The following is a 20,718-nucleotide window of genomic DNA, read 5'->3' on the forward strand; positions in this document are numbered from 1 at the left end:
CATTGCCCCGCCCATTGCCCCGCCCCCTCGCGGCTCCCCTCCTGCAGCCTCGTGACTCCGGCTCCGGGTGGGCGGGGCTGAGTCCGCGCACTGGCGAGGGGAGCTGACCAGCGTGCTGCGAGGGAGGGCGCGGGGCCAGGGCGGCGGGGAGAAGCGTTGAGAGGGTCCCGGGAAGGCAAGACTTAAGAGAGGAAGAGAAGGAAAAAAGGGAGGCGCATGAAGGCACGGAGGGGGAAGAAAGGCGAGCGCAGAGAAGAAAAGGTCAACTGGTGTCCATTTCCATGACCTTGAATAACGAAACCTCGAAATCTGAAAAAGCACTTTGTAAAAGAGAAAGATGCTCTAGGGGCACCTGGGTGGCTCAGTGGTTGAGCATCTATCTGCCTTTGGCGCAGGGGGTGATCCCTGGGTCCTGGAATCAGAGTCCCGCATGGGGCTCCCTGCATGGAGCCTGCTTTTCCCTCTACCTGTGTCTCTGCCTCTCTCTTTCTCTCTCTCTCTCTCTGTGTGTCTCTCATCAATCAATAAAGAAAATATTTTAAAAGAGAGAGAGAGAAAAACAATGAGTAAATTTGTTCTAGTGATTAACATAGGGCACTTTGTGCCATCATTTCCTGCACTTTACTGATCCAATGAATTCATTTATGCATCTATCCAAAAAACAGGGTGAAATATGTAGGGTACTGTTAGCAGTGTGAAACAAAGTGTGACATATGTCGATACTATTTAAGAGATAGAACTCATATAAGAATGACTAGGTGGTTGTGGAGGTTGACAGGCCAGGCTTAGGTAGGGTCTGAGTGATTGAATTGATTGTGGTGCTTTTTTTAGGTGGGGAATAGAGAAGGAAGTGAAGAACTTTGCAGGTGGTGGTGGAGGAAAAGTGAAAAGCTAATTGGGGATCTGTTAAGTTTCCAGTGGAATATTCTGAATGAGATTTCTATTTGATTATATAGGTAAATGCCTCAGGAGAAGATACCTAGGCTGAATGAGATCAAAATTCGTGACTTATCACCATGTAGGTAATATAGAAATAAAAGAAATAAGTCAGAGAATGGGTGTACTGTGGGGAAGTGCTAAAGACCACTTATATGGGATCACTAAGATTAGGGGATGAACAAATGTAGAGTATCCTGCAATCAAATTTGGGATGATATTAGAGTTGGAGAAAACCTAGAACACATGTCCTAGAAGCAAAAGGAAGAGAAAAGCTTTAGGACAGATTATTGTATAATGCCAAAAACCAAAGAGAAGGCAAGTCATAAAAGTATTACAAATATTCATTGTATTTGGCCATTAGAAAACCACTGTGATGTGATGGGACCATGGATGCTTAAGAGAGTAATAAACTTTTTCACATATGCGAAAATTTTAGGATTTGAACCATATGTCATGATGGTATATTACAAATTAAGTGAATATTACTTGGTTATTTAAAGTCTATTTTAAGTGAATCTCATTTTCATGCCCTTTGGTATAAATGCCCACAGCTCTTTTTGAACCATACCACTGAAGCAAGTGTTCCTTAATTTTGAGTGATATTGAGCATCATTTAGTATGTCTTAATAACTAAAGAAAAGAAAGAGAAAACAGTATGAGACATAATGTTGCTTTAATTTCTGAGAATGACAACAATTAGGTTGGCAAAAACATAAGGAAACAAGAATTTTCATATTTATTGCTAAAAGTATAATTGGTATGATATCTAGAAAAGCAATTTGGTGGTGTCAGACTCACCTATTTATCTGTATCAGTATATATGATGAATATTTTCAATTATATATGATAAACATCACATAGTATTATATATGTGATCTATATTGATATACATATACATGGATATATACACACATATTCATTGAAATATTTTAAAATTACAAAAATCTAGAAATAATCTAGATGTCCATTCCTATCGAGTCAAAGGTACTCCTTAACCTTTGAAGAATTCAGCATAGACTTAAGTGTTGAAATTAAAAAAATATATATATATATCAAATTAAATTAGTAAGTTTTTAAAAAGCAACTGCAAAGTAGATAAATTTGTAGACGTTTTAGGTAGTATATAAATATGTAGTATTATAAGTATATACATGTTTATATAAGCACAAATGTAGAAAAGTACATATATCTACATATAAGTATGTATGTATATATGTACATATATAAGTATATATGTAGATATATGTGAGAGAATTCTACCTCTTAATTTTTTTTATTTTATAAAATATTTTCTTTCTTTATTTAAGAGAGAGAGCATGAGAAGGGAGGAGAGGGAGAAGCAGGCTCCCCAGGAGCAGGAAGACTGATGCAGGGCCCTGAGATTATAACCTGAGCCAAAGGCAGGAGCTTAGCTGACTGAGCCATGCAGGGGCCCCTCTACTTTTTTTTTTCAGGATTTTATTTCTTTATTTGATAAATAGAAAGCACAAATGGAGGGGGTGAGGGGGAGCAAAGGGTGAGGGAGAAGCAGACTCCCTGCTGAATGGAAAGCTTAACATGGGGTTCAATCCTAGGACCCTGAGATCATGACCTGGCCTAAAGTATTTACCTCAACATTTATTTAAAATTTTTTTAATTTAAATTCAATTTCATTAACATTAACATTATATTACATAACATTAACATTCATTAATATATAATATATATATTAGTTTCAGAGGTAGAATTCATTAATTCATCAGTTGCATATAACACCCAGTGATCATTACTTCAAGTGCCCTCCTTAATACTCATCAACTATTTACTCCATTCCCCCACCCATCTACCCTCCAGAAACCCTCAGTTTGTTCCCTATAGCTAAGAGTCTCTTATGGTTTGTCTCCCTCTCTGTTTCCTTTTATTTTATTTTTCTTTCCCTTCCCCTATGTTCATCTGTTTTGTTTCTTAAATTGCACATATGAGTGAAATCATATGTACTTGTCTTTCTCTGACTGGCTTACTTTGCTTAGCATAATACCCTCTAGCTCCACCCACATTGTTGCAAATGGTAAGAGTTCATTCTTTTTGATGGCTGAGTAATATTCCATTCGATATATATATATATATATATATATATATATATATATATATATATATATATATATATATACCCTTTCTTTATCCATTCTTCTGCGGTGAACATCTGGGTTCTTTCCATGTTTTGACTATTGTGGGTATTGCTGCTAGAAACATTGGGGTACATGTGCCCCTTCAAATCACTGTTTGTATGCCTTGGATAAATGCCTCATAGTGCAATTGCTAAGTCACAGGATAGTTCTATCTTTAACTTTTTGAGGAAACTCCACACTGTTTTCCAGAGTTTGCATTCCCACTAACAGTATAAGAGAGTTCCCCTTTCCCTGCATCCTTGCCAACATCTGTTGTTTCCTGAGTTGTTAATTTTAGCCATTCTGACCAGTGTAAGGTGATATCTCATTATGGTTTTGATTTGTATTTTCCTGAAGCTGAGTGATGTTGTGTGTTTTTTCATGTGTCTGTTGGCTATCTGGAGGTCTCCTTTGGTGAAATGTGTGTTTGTGTATTCTGCCCATTTCTTGACTGAATTTTTTGCTTGTTTTTTGGGTGTTGAGTTTGATAAGTTCTTTATAGATCTTAGATATTAGTCCTTTATCTGACAAAACATTTGTAAATATCTTCTCCCATTCTGTAGGTTGTCTTTTAGTTTTGTTGACTGTTTCCTTTGCTATGCAAAAGCTTTTTATCTTGATGCAGTCTCCATAATTCATTTTTGCTTTTGTTTCTCTTATCTCCAAAGACTTGTCTAGCAAGAAGTGCTGTGGCCAAGGTCACAGAGGTTGTTGCCTTGTTCTCCTCTAGGATTTTGATGGATTCCTGTCTCATATTTAAGTCTTCCATTCATTTCAAGTTAATCTTTGTATATGGTGTATGACAGTGGTCCAGTTTCATTCTTCTGCATGTAGCTGTCCAATTTCCTCAACATCATTTGTTGAAGAGACTTTTTTCTTTTTTTCCCATTGGATATTCTTTCCTACTTTGTCAAAGATTAGTTGGCCATAGAGTTAAGGGTCCACTTCTGGGCTCTCTATTCTGTTCCATTGATCTCTGTGTCTGTTTTTGTGCCAGTGCAATATTGTCTTGATGATTACAGCTTTGTAATATAGCTTAAGGTCTGGAATTATGATGCCCCCGGCTTTGATTTTCTTTTTTAACATACCTTTGTCTATTTGGGTTCTTTTTTGGTTCCATACAAATTTTAGGATTGTTTGTTTTAGTTCTGTAAAAAATATAACTTCAAAATCTATTTAACAAATATTCGGACAATTGACTTATATTTACATTTAACAAATATTTGAACAAATATGTCCTGGGTACTGTTCTAAGCCCTAGACATATACCAGTAAATAAACAAAGTCTCTGTCCTCATGGCACTTATAAGAGTGGGAAAGTCGGGACGCCTGGGTGGCTCAGCGGTTGAGCTTCTGCCTTTGGCTCAGGACGTGATCCCAGATCCTGGGATCGAGTCCCACATTGGGCTCTCTCTCTCTCTGTGTGTCTCTCATGAATAAATAAATAAAATCTTTAAAAAAATAAAAGAGTGGGAAAATTAGAAAACAAGCAACAGATTAATAAAGTGCCTAGTGACAAGTATGATGAAAAATAACAAAACAAGGTGAAGGATAGAAGATTTTAAGTGGTATAGTCAAGGTCTCAGCCATCTGAGACCCAAATTAAAAGAGAAAGGATGTCATGGAAGCCCAGAAGATGTGTGAACCACGTAGAGACAACAGTAAGTAGAAAGTCCTGAGGTAGAATTAAAGTGCAGCCAGAAAGAATTTAGCTAAACAGAGAGTAGTAGGAGAGAAGGCTGGGCCAGGTCAGATAAAGCCTTGGAAGATATGGATGGGGGTTTGAATTTTATTAGGGTTAGCAGAAAGTTGTTTTAAGGAATAACGTTATCCAATTAGACTTTAAAACATCTTGTTCTACTGGGTGAAGAACTGAGACAAAAGACGAGAAAGAAACTGAGAGATCAGTTAGGGTGCTATTGAAATGGTCTGGGTGATCAGGAATGATTCAAACTAGACTGATGGCTCTCCTGCAGCACTTCCACAGCACTCTGGCTTTATCTCTGTCACAGAACTCAGACCTCTAATGACAGCACTGATAAGTGTCCATTTATATTTTTCTCCTCTGCTATACCTTTCTGTAATCTCAGATACAGAGCAAGGGGATTGGCAATGGGGTTGAGAAGAGTACACTTAGGGGAAACATTATGAAAGGAAAAATAATAGAGATAAGTTTAAGATTGCTGTAAAACAGGTGTCATTATCTAGGAATAGAATCCTTATACAAAATAAACATTATGCATATGAGTATTTTTCATGGAAATGACTCATAAATTTTTATCAGATTCTCAAAGGAACCTGAAACTCTTAAAAAAAATAATTAAGCATCACTGAGTAATTGGATAAACGAGATATCCATTTATAGATTCACAGGTGTTAAATTTCTATATGATTGTGTCAGGTAGTTGGTATTACTTGGCACCATCTCCAACTTCTTGGACAATTATAATTATTTTTATTTTAAAATTCCTTAAGGTTTTATGATATAATTGACAGATAACTCAAAAATATTAATCAATTGAAATTGAACATGAGAGTTCCTCAGTTAATTAGAGTATTAAGGGATCCCTGGGTGGCGCAGCGGTTTAGCGCCTGCCTTTGGCCCAGGGCGTGATCCTGGAGACCCGGGATGGAATCCCACATCGGGCTCCCGGTGCATGGAGCCTGCTTCTCCCTCTACCTGTGTCTCTGCCTCTCTCTCTCTCTCTGTGACTATCATAAATAAATAAAAATAAAAAAAAATTTAAAAAAAATTAGAGTATTAATATTTAGACACTTTTCCTCATGTTTTAAAAAACATTTTCTTCATATAAAAAAACAAAAGCCAAAATAAATATTTTACATATAGAAAAATAAAGATAGGAAAATCCAGAAAAATTTTAGTTTCCCTAAAAATGAAGAAATTCAAACTGAAACAACCATGAGGTTTCACTGCATCTTTTAAAGTTATCAGAACTAACCAAATGATTTTTTAAAATGTTGACAGGATTAGGGACTAAGAGGTAACCAACACTTTTCTCCTAGCTTTGTAAATTAGCCATTCCTTCTATAGAGCAACCTGGTGTGGGTTAGGGATCACAAAATTGGTCATGGTGTTTGATCCAATAATTTGTTTCAGTAATCTCAAGAATGTGATTATTAAACAAAGTTAATACAACCATGTTTATAGCTTGTTACAGTAATACTATTATTCATCATAGCAAAAATGAAATAATAACCCAAATGTCTAACAATAGTGAACTGGACAAAGAATTTGTATTTATATCTGTGTATGGCTATTAACAATTTTATTTTTTTAATTGAGATATAGTTGGCACACAACTATACATTAGTTACATTAGTTTCAGGTGTATAACATAGAGATTATGCTATTTTCACCAAAAGTGTAGCACCATCTGTCACCTTACAATACTATTGCAATACAATTGACTATGTTCCCTATGCTGTACCTTTCATCCTCATGACTTATTCTTCCCATAACTGGAAGACTGTACCTCTCACTCCCTTTCATCCATTTTGATCATACCTGTACCCCCTTCTCCTTTGGCAACCTCTGGATCTGTTTCTGCTTTGTGTGTTGCTTTGTGTGTTACTAAGTTAGACTGAAAAAAAAACCCATATTATTTCACTTATATGTGGAATCTAAAATAATATTCCACATATAAGTGAAATAATATGGGTTTTTTTTTTCAGTCTAACTTAGTTCACTTAGCATATTACCCCTTAGGTCCATCCATAATTTCACAAATGGCAGGATCTCATTCTTTTTTATGATCGAATAATATTCTGTCTCTCTCACACACACACACATACATATCATGTCTTCTTAATTCATTTACTGATGGACACTTAGCCTGCTTCCATATCTTGGCTGTTTACATAAGGCTGCAATAAACATAGGGGTGCATATAACTTTTTGAATTAATGGTTTTATTTTGGGGGGTAAACACCCAGTAATGGAATTGCAAGATCATACACTATTTCTATTTTTAATTTTTTGAGGAACTTCCATACTGTTTTCCACAAGGCTTCAACAATTGCATTCCCACCAACAGTGCACATGGAGTTTTTCTCCATATCCTCACCAACACTTGTTATTTCTTGTCTTGTTGATACTAGCTATTCGGACTGGCGTGAGGTGATACTTCATTGTGGTTTGATTTGCATTTCTCTGGTAATTAGTGATGTTAAGTATCTTTTCATGTGTCTGTTGACCATCTGGATATATTCTTTGAAAAAATATCTAGGAGATTATTTGAAAAAATACTTGGGGGGATCGGTGTTGAATTTTATAAGCTTTTGTATATTTTGGATATTAACTTGAATACATCATTTGCAATATTTTTGCAAATATTTTGCAAATATTTTCTCCCAATTTAGTAGGTTGTCTTTTTTGTTGTTGTTGTTGCTGGCTTCCTTTTCTGTACAAAAGCTTTTTTTTTTTTTTTTTTTTTTTGGTGTAGTCACAATAGTTTATTTTTGCTTTTGTTTCCCATTCCTCAAGAGACAAATCCATGAATATGTTGCTATGGCTAATGTCAGAGATGACTGCCTATGTTTTCTTCCAGGAGTTTAATGATTTCAAATCTCACCTTTAGGTCTTTAATCTATTTTGAGTCGATTTTTCTATATGGTGTATGAAAGTAACCCAGTTTCATTCTTTTGCATGTAGCTGTCCAGTTTTCCCAACACTATTTATTGAAGAGACTGTCTTTACCCCCACTGAATATTCCTTCTTCTGTTGTTGTAGATTAATTGACCTTATAAGTGTGGTCTTATTTCTGGGCTCTCTATTCTGTTCTATTGATCTATGTCTGTTTTTGTGCCAACACCATGCTGTTTTGATTTTATAGCTTTGTAAGATATCTCAAAATCTGGGATAGTAATACTGCCATCTTTATCTTTTCTCAGGATTGCTTTGGCTATTTGGGTCTTTGTGGTTCCCTATAAATTTTAATATTATTTGTTCTAGTTCTCTGAAAAGTGCTATTGGTATTTTAATAGAGATTGCATTGAATCTGTAGATTGCTTTGAGTAGTATGGAAAGTTTAACAATATTAATTCTTCCAATCTGTGAGCATGGGATATCATTTCATTTATTTGTGTTATTTTCAATTTCTTTCATCAATGTCTTACAGTTTTTAGAGTATAGGTCTTTGACCCTGTGATTAAGTTTATTCCTGACTGCAGTTGTAAGTAGAATTGTTTTCTTAATTTCTTTTTCTGCTACTTCATTATTAGTGTATAGAAATGCAACATATTTCTGTACATTAATTCTGTGTGCTTTAGTTTTAGTAAGTTCATTTATTACTTCTAATAGATTTTTGGTAGAAGGATTCTATATTTAATGGATACTGGTATACATATATAGCTAGTGGATTTTAAGTATATTGAACTATTTGTACAAAATAATAGTGAATAAAAAGAGCTAGACACAAATATAGACCAATTGCAATAGCATAAAACACTTTTGTACCCCGATAAAAATCAGGAGACATTGTGTAGTGAAATAAATAATTGATAATTGCAGTTTTTTAGGGGGTATCTTTTTTTCCCCTTTTAAGTGGACATTAACTATCCAAACTCACATTTACTCACACAGGGAGTGTAACCTCAGGAATGGTTTAGAGGCTCTGGAGCCAGACAGATTTAATTTAAGTCCTGATTTTATTAGTTCTATGATCGTGGACAAAAATTTGTTTATTTATTCTTTCCAAGTCTCATTTGTAAACTGAGAAACATGAGACTACCTTCCTCATAAACTTGTAAGCCTTAAGAGATAGTAATGCCTTAAAAGAGATTGATTTGACAAACAACAAAAGCTAAATATATATCAGCTGGCATTATTATTATATACTTTGATTGATCAAACATTTACATATTAATTGCTATGTGTCAGGTTCTTTTCTAAGAGTTTTTATAAATGGCATGTCTCCCTAACCAGTTTGTATTAAGCAGACATTGTATGTTGTAATTTTCCAGTGTCTTATATCTATAGTACCTAGCAAGGCAAATTGCACATAGCATTTCATAAATGTCTATTAGATGAACCAAAAGTGTCACTCCTTTTCTAAGGATGAGCAGCTTTTCACCAATCTCATACTTCCACGTGGAAGGATTTTTTTTTCTCCCCTAAGGTATATTCATCCTGTATGCTGGTTATTGTTCCTTTATTACTTGTTGAAATCGTGCCCTTACTTTATCCCCAAGGAATGCAAGACCAGCCGGCCCCAGCATTAGGGAATGTGGTCAAAACATGAGATTCAGAGTCACCAGCTACAGTCTCAGTATGGACTATCTTCTAATGCACAGTGTGACTCAATCCCTTCTGTCTCTGAGCATCCATATGTCAGTTGGGAAGATTTTATGTGATAGTTCTCTACGATTTAAAAGAAGGTTTCTAGAAATCAATATCTCAAAAAAGAAATGCAAAAGCTTATTCTTTTATCACAAATGATTTTGGGGGAAGAAAATCAGAGAAGGGAAGTGAAAGAAAAGCTCATGCCAGTGATCTAATTTTCCCCATATGCAGTGTTTCTCTCTTGACTTGCTGGAAATTTTTGATCAAGGAAAGCATTATGAAGACAAACCAAAAAAAAAAAAAAGACAAACCACAGCAGTTTAAATAAACAGAGCTGTACATTTCCCTGTAACATGGCAAAAACCAGTATAAAATCATCAATATAAAATTTTTGGCAGCAGCTGGGAAAGGAAGCTAATTAATTCCTGCATGTATGTATGGGTGTGTATGTGTGTGTGTGTGTGTGTGTGCATTTTCTCTTTGTTGTTGATGTGTTGGTTATTTTGTGTTTCTGACTATCAGACAGAAAAGTGAGCTTTATAGGCTGAAAATTGTATTGACCTCCTGAAAATAGATCTCTAATTTTATTCTATATTGTTTTCATTGTCACTAGGGTCGTTGATGTGTTTGGAAAGAGAGAGAACAATAGAGGGCCCCCTATAATCAGTACAATGGCTACTGAACAAATGGTACAAATGTTTAAACATGTAAATCCAAGAAAAAGAAATGAAATTCTTTTACCAGGTAGTGGCTGTATCATGCCTCGTAGTGTGAAGTGGGAAAAAGTTTGAAACTCTCGATGCCCTTTGTCAAAGCCTTTCTTTTAAAAAAAAAAAAAAAAAAAAAAAAGCCTTTCTTTTTCTGCCCTTTGTCAAAGCCTTTCTCATCCTAAATGTTCCAAACAAAAAGAAATCAGTTGGATAAATGCTGATGTGTCTATGTGTGGGAGTACTATTCAAACATTAAGACAAAGAGAAATATTTTAACCATAGGAAATTTTTCACAATACAGTATTAAGTTGAAATTCTATATGAAATGGCATACACAGTATAATCTCTATTATCTACACATACCCTCAGAGGAAATATTGGAAAGGAATATGAACACGTATTATCAGTGGTAGTCTCTGAGTTATGGGAGGTTTTGTATTCCGTCAATATTTTTTTTTGCATGAGCCTTCATTACATTTTTAATCAGCAATAAAATTAAGAATGTTAAGATGCTTCTGGTTAAAATGGTAGAGTTTTTATTTTAACAGGCAGAGGGAGGTAAAATAAGTATACAATCAGGCAAGTGGAAAGTTCTGTATTACAGAGACCTGGAAGTAATCTGGGTTAAAGTAGTGACATGACACAGAATCAGCATTTGATGAGAACTCACTGTTTTCCCTCTAAGATTAGTTCATGATTATTTGGCTTAGAATAGACCTTAGGAATCAACTAGACTTTACTCTCCATGTTTTAGGTGAAGAAACTGAAGTTCAGGGAAGTACAGTGATTTTCCCAAATTCCAGAAGCAAGATAGTAGCAGGGCTAAGAAGACATTCTAACCTTCCTAAACTTTAGAATCTTTTTTTTGTCCATAGCTTCCATAGCTGCTCAGTTCTAGCTCTGTCACCTATGTATACATTTCTTTAAGTCTGGGAAATTACCTCTGATGAAGGGTAATTGTAGATGGTCTATTCTATCCCTATTTAGGGGTCCTTTGAAAGACTAAATTATTCCTCAGAGAGGCGGGGATTATAATTCTCTAAAATAAGAATCCAAGGCCCAGGCCCTGAATTAATGTCTGCCTGAAGCTCCTACTTTGACTGCAAAGATGACTTGGGGACAAGCTAGACTTAGAACATCTGGGATTCTCAGGAAAAATTCTAAGGATTTATTCTGATCTGGACCATCCCTATTTTCCCACTGGTTGTCATGGCAACATACCTGTACTATCTCAATGTCTGAATATGACCATCCTAAATGGGAAGGCCTTATGTCCTGATTTACTTACAATGTACTCATTAAAGAGGTGCAGTTAAAGCCTGAATAAAATTTTCTATCAACAAATGCATATTGAGTGAGTACCAATAATGAACTCAACATGGTGCTAGGCACTGGAAAGCCTTGGGAGAATTAGAGGACATATTTCTGTTCCTAAGTGGTAAGCAGACTGGACTCCATTGAATCGAGCCTTGTGCTTTCAGGCAGACAGTTTCTTTGGACCAGTGTCGCATTAAAGTAAAGATGACGTATCTAAAATCTTATTTCTAAGAAGCTTAAGTTTAAATGGTGGAGACAAGATTAACACATTTGATTTGACAAAAGAATGTGCAAAACAGCATAAAATGACACACTGATTGTCTAACTGGTAAGGGAAAAGTCACCTAAGATTTACTTAGGTTACATTGGTCTTCATGGAAAGGCAGATCTTTCCAGTTAGAATTTGGAGAGCATTTGGATTAGAGGAACATTAATTCAGTGTCTGATGACAGTCTTGAGCAAGGCATGTAAATTATCATGGTAAACAAGAACTGCAGTGAAGCAGTTCATGGTGGATGGTCCATTAAGAAGAGGAATTTATTTTAGGGAACTTAATTGTTTGTAAATTCTACTCCAAAATAGAGTTCAGTTGGAGCAGGGTCAATGTTTTACTGTTTTTCTGATAAATAAGTTCACAGACTCTAGTGTTATATGACTACTATGTGCTAGGCAGTCTCACAGGTACTCCTTGTTAATCTACTCATTGAATCTCCACATCAATTCTATAAGTTTGTAAACTGAGGCACAAAGAAATCAAGTAGTTTATCCAAGGTTTCATACCTGGTGAATAGCAGAAGTAGGCCCCAAACTCTGCTAATTCAGATGCTTCTTTTCTGTTTCCTGGTATTTATAGAAAGATATTTATAGAAAACATGGCCCTTGTTTTTAAGAGACAATACCATCCATGAATATTTCTACAGACTCTGATTCAGTGCAGTCGTGCATGAGATGGTAGATTTTCCATCCCTGCTCTAGAATTATGGCTAGTAAGGAGCTATTGCTGAGGCTAAGATCCCAAGAGCCAGTGATAGATGTCAAAACTCTCAACTCTGCTTGTGGAATTCTGCTCATACAGTCAAAGTGAGTGAGATTGGGAGCTGAATTCCATATGGAAGGTGGAATTTGCTTATTTCCATTCTTAAGCAGTGAGGTTCTGAAAAGTGCAAGTCTCCTTCAAGGCATCTAATACTTTGCCAGTCTTAAGTGATACTCAAAAAGGCAAGAAAGTTCATCATCATCGTCATCATCATAAGAACAATAACAACAAATAGTTATCAGTTACTTCTACTGAGCAAGATGCCAGGTGCCACATGGAATGCAAAGATGAAGAAGATAAAACCTTGCCCTTAAGTAGTATACAGTCTAGAAGCAGATAACTGCAATCAAAGAAAAATGCCATAAGTGTTATAAAATATCATATCTCTGCTTTTGGCTTTTGGCCAGTCTTGTTCTTAACCAATTCCTGCATAACTCCAAGGTGGGCACTAAAGAAAGGAGATGAAAACACTGACTGGTAAAGGTAGCTGGGGCTGCATTTCCTAAGCATGGTGGGCATGAATCTAGGCAGAGAGGATGCACCCTGATAATCAAGGGGGAAAACAGCAGGCTGAGACTTGATAGAAGGGAGGATTTTTGAAAATGACATACTAAAAGGCAATAAGAAACTAGAAAAGGAGAGACTTTACCAGGTTAATTAAGGTAAAAGTATGTAAAAAGTACAAGATAGGCAGGCCTGTGGGTATGAGGCTTAGGTCTATACTGAGGAAACAAAGGAAATAACCGAGATATCGAGATATCGGTGAAAAGCCACAGCTAGAAAAGCCCCTTAAGGGCAAATTCTACAAAGGCACTCTAGTATTGTCAAGGGACAGCTAGCTGCAGGCTCCCCTGGTAGGCCTGGCTAAAGGCAAGGCAATTTGAAGGGACCTGGCTCTAGGGATAAGGAAGCTAGTTTCACAGGGGGCAGATTTTATATCTTCTTTGGTTTTAAACATTTCTGAGTTTGCTATCTACATAGGCAGGGCTATGTCCTCAAGAGCACTGGGGATCAAGAGACGTCGGTTGGGAATGGGGCAGTGCTGAATTTTCCTAATCTCAAGTCTACTTATTCGTTGATTATCCAGTTTGCCACCAGGGTCCCTACAATACAATTATTCAATGAAGTTCCAGCTTATTTTGAGTTTGGTTTTAAACCACCTCATTTTCCTTCATCTGAAATGAGCTCTTTTACTAGGCACAGCAATTTACTAGGCGCAGCAATTCCCTGCCTTTTGGGACACAAATCCGCCCGTATAGGGTCTACAATGTCATGTAAGTCATAGCCATAAAGTAACATCTTCCTGGCCTTCTTTTCAGAAGCCTGTGACAGGGAACCAAACCCCTCTAGTCTGAGGCTGGAACACTGACATACACTTGATATAAGAGGAAGTCTGAACTGATTGTTCAATATTTCAACAGTGAGGAAAACAGGAAACAATGAGAAACAAAAGCACCCTCTAGGTTTGAGCTACAGGACCATCTGCTCTGGCAGGCCATGTCAGTCATAAGCAAAGGTAGGTATAATTAGGTTATACATGTTATTTGATCTGGAGAAAAAACTGTCTGATGATGCTGTGTGCCAGCCACTTTAACTGGAGTGATAACAGAACCACTATCCAAGAGCCTTAAACTTCCATTTCAGTCCCAAATTGCTCTCAACAGGCTGCTCTGGCTAGAAATCATTAGTCCATATCAGGGACTCAGAGTTCTCTAGTCCAAAAACATATAGACTGAGCTATTATTTTTTTACTGGCAATTTTTTATCTTTACATTTTCCACATAACTTAGATAATAAATAAAGAATCTCCCATAATTTGCCATTTAGCATAACCACTAATAGAAGTGTATTTATCCTATTTGAGTGGAGTTTTTATAGGTATATTTTTATAGTATACATAAAGTTTTGAACCTTTTTTAGTTGTGGTCAAATATACATAAAGTTTATTATCTTAAAATTTTTTAGGCATACAGTTCAGTGGTATTAAGTATATTTACATTGTTGTGCAACCACCTCCAGTTTTTCATCTTGCAAAATTGCAACTCTATTAGTTTAGTCTATGAATTAAATAAGAATTCCTCATTTCCTCTTCTCCCCCAGACCCTGGAAACCACCATTCTACTTTCTGTTTCTATGAATGTCACTACTCTAGATATCTTCTTCTATGAGTGGAATTATACAGTATTTGTCTTTTTGTGACTGGCTTATTTTACTTAGCATAATGACCTCAAGATTCATCCTCAAGATGAGCATGTGTCAGAATTGCCTTCCTTCCTTTTTTTTTTTTTTTTTTAAGATTCATTTATTTATTTGAGAGAGAAAGAGCATGGGGGGCGGGGTAGAGGAAGAGGGAGGGGAAAATCTCAAGTAGATTCAGAGCTGAGGGTGGAGTCTGACTCTGGGGATAAGTCTCCCAACCTACAGGAAATCTTCACCAGAGATGAAACCAAGACAGGGTTGCTCAACCAGCTAGGCCACTAAGTGCCCCAGAATTGCCTTCCTTTTTAAGGAAGCACTGTATCGATATATCCCACTTTTGATAGCCCATTATATGGATATACTACTTTTTGTTTACCTATTTATACATCAATGAATATTTGGGGCTACCTCTACCTTTTGACAATTGTGCATAATTCTGCCATGAATATATATAAAGTGTTATGTCCTACCTTTCACTTTCCATTATAATATCTATGTATATGCATAAATTTTTCTAGGTAGTCTTCATAATAATCTTTTCTTCTCTGTTTTAACAGCAACTAAAGTTCTTCAAGCCCACATACTTATGCGATTTTTTATAGTTGGATATTTGATGTTTGATATTTTTAATTTTTCCCTAAATGCTAAGATAAGAATTTTGTACCTATAATATTCCCTGCATATTTTAGCTTATTTTCTTAGAATAGATTCCTAAGAAGTGAAATTGCTGGGTCAAAAGTTATGAACATTTTATGACTTAAAAGACAAAAGATAGAAACCCAAATTGGTTGATAAAAGAATTGTATCTGTTTGTATAGCTACTATTAGCATGAATAGTACATTAATTTGCATTTCATTGTATATACATCAGCTTTATTTTTTTTACATTAAGAAATTTAAAAAGAGGATGAAAAATTGATAAATGAGGGATCCCTGGGTGGCGCAGCGGTTTGGCGCCTGCCTTTGGCCCAGGGCGCGATCCTGGAGACCCGGGATCGAATCCCACGTCGGGCTCCCGGTGCATGGAGCCTGCTTCTCCTTCTGCCTATGTCTCTGCCTCTCTCTCTCTCTCTCTCTCTGTGTGACTATCATAAATAAATAAAAAAAAAAAAATTAAAAAAAAAAAAAAAAAAAGAAAAATTGATAAATGAATTCAGTAAGGTTGCACGATACAAAATCAATGTACAGGGGACCTGGGTGGCTCAGTGGCTGAGCATCTGCCTTCAGCTCAGGTTGTGATCCCAGGATCCTGGGATTGGTTCTGTATCAGGCTCCCCGGAGGGAGCCTACTTATCCCTCTGCCTGTGTCTCTGCCTCTCTCTGTGGGCCTCTCATGAATAAATAAATAAAATCTTTAAAAAAAACAATTAAAAAAAACAAAATCAATGTACAGAAATTCATTGCATTTCTACATGCTAATAATGAAGCAGCAGAAGGAGAAATTAAGAAAATAGTTCCATTTACCTACATTGCACCAAAAATAATAATATGTCTAGGAATAATCTCAACCAAAGAAGTGAAAGACCTGTATTTTGTAAACTGTAAAACACTGATGGAAGAAATTGAAGACAGCACAAAGAAACAGAAATCCCCAGTTGAGGATTGGAAAAACAAATATTCTTAAAATGTCTATACTACACTAAGCAATCTGCACATTTAATGCAATCCCTATCAAAATACCAACAGCATTTTTCACGGAGCTAGAACAAATAATCCTAAAATTTGTATGAAAAAAGACCCCAAATAGCCAAAGTAAACTTGAAACAGAAAAAAAAAAAAAAAAACTGGAAGTATCACAATTCCAGACTTCAAGTTATATTACAAACCTGTAGTAATCAAAAGAGTGTGGTACTGGCACAAAAGTAGATGCATAGATCTATAGGACAAAAGAGTGTCTATAAATAAGTCCACAATTATATGGTCAATTAATCTCTGACAAAGGAGGCAAGAACTATGCTATGGGAAAAAGACAGTCTCTTCAACAAATGGTGGTGGGAAAACTGGAGAGCTATGTGCAAAAGAATGAAACTGGACCATTTTCTTATACCATACACAAAAATACACTCAAAATGGGTTAAGGGGGGGATCCCTGGGTGGCTCAGCGGTTTGGGGCCTGCCTTCCGCCCAGGGTGTGATCCTGGAGTTCTGGGATGGAGTCCCACATCGGGCTCCCTGCATGGAGCCTGCTTCTCCTCTGTCTGTGTCTCTGCCTCTCTCTCTCTCTGTGTGTCTCTCATGAATAAATAAATTTTAAAAAATGGGTTAAGGACCTAAATGTGAGACCTGAAATCATAAAAATCCTAGAAGAGAGCCCAGACAGTAAATTTTCAGACATTGTTCATAGTAACATCCTTCTAGATATATCTCTTGAGGCAAGGGAAACAAAAGCAAAATACACTATTAGGATTACATCAAAATAAAAAAGCTTCTGCCAAGTAAAATAAAACAATCAACAAGACTAAAAGTTAACAGCCTGAATGAGAGAAGATATTTGCAAATGGCATATCTAATAAAGGGTTAGTATTCAAAATATAGAAAGAACTTATAAAAAAAACAAATAATTCAATTAAAAAATGGACAGAAGACATGAACAGACATTTTTTTCCAAAAAAGACAGCCAGATGGCCAACAGACACATGAAAAGATGCTCAACATCACTGACTATCAGGGGAATGCAAATCAAAACCACAAAGATATCACCTCATACCTGTCAGCATGGGTAAAAAAACCCTCAAGAAAGTGTTGGTGTAGAGAAAAATGAACCTTCATGCACTGTTGATGGGAATACAAAGTGTTGCACCCACTGTGGAAAACAGTATGGAGTTTCCTAAAAAAGTAAAAATAGACCTACTCTGCTATTCAGTAATTGCACTGCTGGGTATTTTCCCAAAGAATATGAAAACACTAATTCAAAAACACTAATTCACCAACAAGGAGAACCACAAGTGGGCTTGTGACACAACGGGCAAAGCCAAGAGGAGCAACCCAGCGTCTTTGGGTGGGGGCGCATTGCAGGCATCAGAAGGGGGTGAGAAGTGGCTGCTGCAGAAGTCCAAGGTGGAGCAGAGTGGCCCAGCCTCTTTTGGTTTTTATGACAAGAGGAGACATGGACACTGGAATCCTATATATATGGACCCCTATATATAGGGATATATATATATATCCCTATGTTTATTGCAGCATTATTTACAATAGCCAAACCATGGAAGTGGTTTAGCCCAAGTGTTCATCGACAGATGAATAGACAAAGAAAAGATGGTGTATATATATATATATATATATATATATATATATGCAATGAAATTGAATATTATTCAGCCATAATAAATGAAATCTTGCCATCTGCAACAACATGAATGGATCTAGAGAGTAAAATGCTAAGAGAAATAAGCCAGCCAGGGAAAGACAAATGCCATATGATTTTACTCATATGTGGAATTTAAGAAGTAAAACAAATGCACAAAGGGAGGAAAAAAGAGACAAACAAAAAAAAAATAGACTCTTAACTATAGAGAACAAACTGATGGCTACCAAAGGGTAGGTGAGTAAGGGAATGGTTGAAATAGGTGAAGGGGATTAAGAGTACACTTATCTCGATCAACACTAAGTACTATATGGAACTGTTGAATCACTATATTGTACACTTGAAACTAATGTAACACTATATGTTATCTACACTGGAATTAATATTTAAAAAATTAAACAAGAGGAAGATAAAAGCTCATTCCTATTTAATAGACAACACTCTGAATATTAACAGTGATGAGCATTTGTGAGAACAGCCCAGACTTGGCTAGCCTGTGAGTACTAATATAAATACAAATATATACATGTATTAGAAACATACCTTACATAATAGATGCTCAAAAATGATAACTATTATTATTATTATTGCTGTTGTTTCTATTAGTGCACAAAGTATGATGATTTTTAACCTGTACCTGCTTTCTCAGGCCCTCAGCTTTCATAAGCCATGGCTTTCCAGTTACGTGGGGCATCCCCAGTTTTTTGGGAAAAAAACTCAGAACAGTTTTTTCTTCACTGTGGAGGTGCTCCAACCAAGCCCTCTGCTGCTGGTGTTCACTATTAGTCATAGCTTTGCTTTGCTGGTAGCTTTCCTAAGCCCTCAGTGTACCAGAATTGCACTTAGGGTAGACATCATGGTTGCAGAAGTGTCCCCTGGGTTTCATGTAGGACACTACCTTATGCCTGGAGTCTTGTAAATGTCTAATAAAGACATTTAATAAATATGTCTCCTCCATTTTTTGGCCCCAACCCTCTCTCTTCATAAAGACTCAGGCCACGGCATGTGTGAGGGGGTAGTATGCTATGCTCCCTATAGTAGGCAGAACAATGCCCCCAGAGATGTCTACATTCAAATCCCGGAACCTGTGAATGTGTTGCCTTATGTGGTAAAGAGCCTTTGTTGGATGTGACTAAGTTCAGGATATTTAGATGGAGATGATTTTGGATTATCTGGATGGGCTCAATGCAATTACTTGAGTTCTTGTAAGTGAAGGAAATAGACCGGAAGCTAAGAATGAGGGAGCTAGAGAATATGTGTTAAATGAGTTAGCGCCTTGCTGCTGACTCGAAGGTGGAAGGGAGCTGCAAGCCAAGAAATACAGGTCTCTTCTAGAAGCTAAAAAAAAAAAAAAGGCAAGGAAACAGATTCTCTCCTAGAGCCTCTAGAAGAATTGCAGTTCTGCCAACACCTTGATTTTTTGCCAATACAACCTATTTTGGATTCTGACCTCCAGATCTCTAAGATAATAAATTTGTATTATTTTAAGCCATTAAATTTGTTACACAGAAATAAGAAACTCATATGCTCCCTTAATTTCCTTGCCTCTTCCCCTTATTTCTCTTTCCAGGTTTCTTTTAAAACTCCTTTTTTGGCCAAAAGTAAAAGTCTCCAAGTTGTTCAAAACAATTAGGAGGGGCCATAAGTTGGAAACCTCTACTGCTGCTCTTGATCTTTGGTGAATTGTTTATGTCCTTTGCCCCACTAATAATTCTTAATCTCAGAAAAATAAAGAACTGTAGTGGTACTCCAAGAACCTAACGATGAGCCACACTCTCTCCTGTAGCCATTAATTCAGTCATTCATACAAGAAGTATTTACTGGAGGCTACTATGTTCCAGGCAATCAGCTAGCATTGAGATGCAAAGATGCAGCACAATCTATGCCTTACAGAGGACATAGAGCTTGGATTTTTATGATTTGAGAACAACATGCATAGATTTATTTTTGATTTTGTTTTTTCTTGCTTTTGGTCTGGTGGATGTTTTAAGATTTGTTTCTTCTGGGAAAGCAACTGGAGTACATTGGAGTCTCTTCGACTAAATAGCAAGGGACAGGAACTGTACTCTGGCTTCATTCTCTCTTCCAATTTATATTCAGACCTATGCAAGAGTTAATGAATTCAATGATAGATAAGCACAGATGAAAAACAGCCCAGCCCAGTCCATCTTTGGTTGAATAATTTCCCCCTCTCTTTATCCTCTCCAGTCCTGCTTTCCTGCCTCTGACGCAGGGAACTAAGGCTCTGAATGAAACCTGTTGGAAGTTCCAATTAAATCATTGTGGACAAAGGGCACACATGACATCCTCAGATAACAGGTGGCAATAAATCCATCAGCACAACCACTCAGAGAACAGAGTCCCTGCTATACCGCTAACAGCTGCCAATATCTGAGTACCTCACACAAGATGGGCTCTAAGGTAAGATGTTTCTTTCCCTGGACACATTTAATCCTTCCTTATAATTTGTGTCTCTTAACAGAGAATTTTGACTCTACGGTAAAGTTTGGTTGGCAAATTCTTGGTTTGGTTTTGTTTCATTTGGTTGTGGTTTTTGATCTGTCTTTATTGTACTTACCCATTTTACATCTTCTAGTTGTCTATTGCCTTTTTTTTTCATCTCTTATTTTCTTCCTTATGTATCCTAGGTAAATTTGCATTTAGAAACACCTTATTTATATAGAGAATTAAAAGATCTTAAATCACTGCATGCATTTTTCTGGTTAAAAGTTAAAACTCTGGGATTTTGGTTCGGTGGGGACCAC

The 20,718-nt window shown here is 36.5% G+C and overlaps 1 protein-coding gene across 6 annotated transcripts in view; it reads left to right on the forward strand.

Annotated features, from left to right (window-relative positions):
* Nucleotides 1-115: 115 nt before the first annotated feature.
* SLC18A1 (solute carrier family 18 member A1) overlaps nucleotides 116-20,718 on the forward strand; it is a 45,524-nt gene continuing 24,921 nt past the window's right edge. The window contains exons 1-4 of one of the 6 annotated variants that reach the window (XM_072796385.1): nucleotides 116-261; nucleotides 957-1,018; nucleotides 13,770-13,966; nucleotides 20,162-20,374. The gene's annotated coding sequence lies outside the window, so the exon portion shown is untranslated. Of the gene's footprint in view, nucleotides 262-956; nucleotides 1,019-11,294; nucleotides 11,452-12,559; nucleotides 12,892-13,769; nucleotides 13,967-20,161; nucleotides 20,375-20,718 lie in introns of those variants that run through there. The other 5 variants (XM_072796391.1, XM_072796388.1, XM_072796390.1 and 2 more) reach the window with 5 other exon arrangements.

Source organism: Canis lupus, chromosome 24 (assembly GCF_048164855.1).
Source record: "Canis lupus baileyi chromosome 24, mCanLup2.hap1, whole genome shotgun sequence".
NCBI classification, from domain to species: domain Eukaryota; kingdom Metazoa; phylum Chordata; class Mammalia; order Carnivora; family Canidae; genus Canis; species Canis lupus.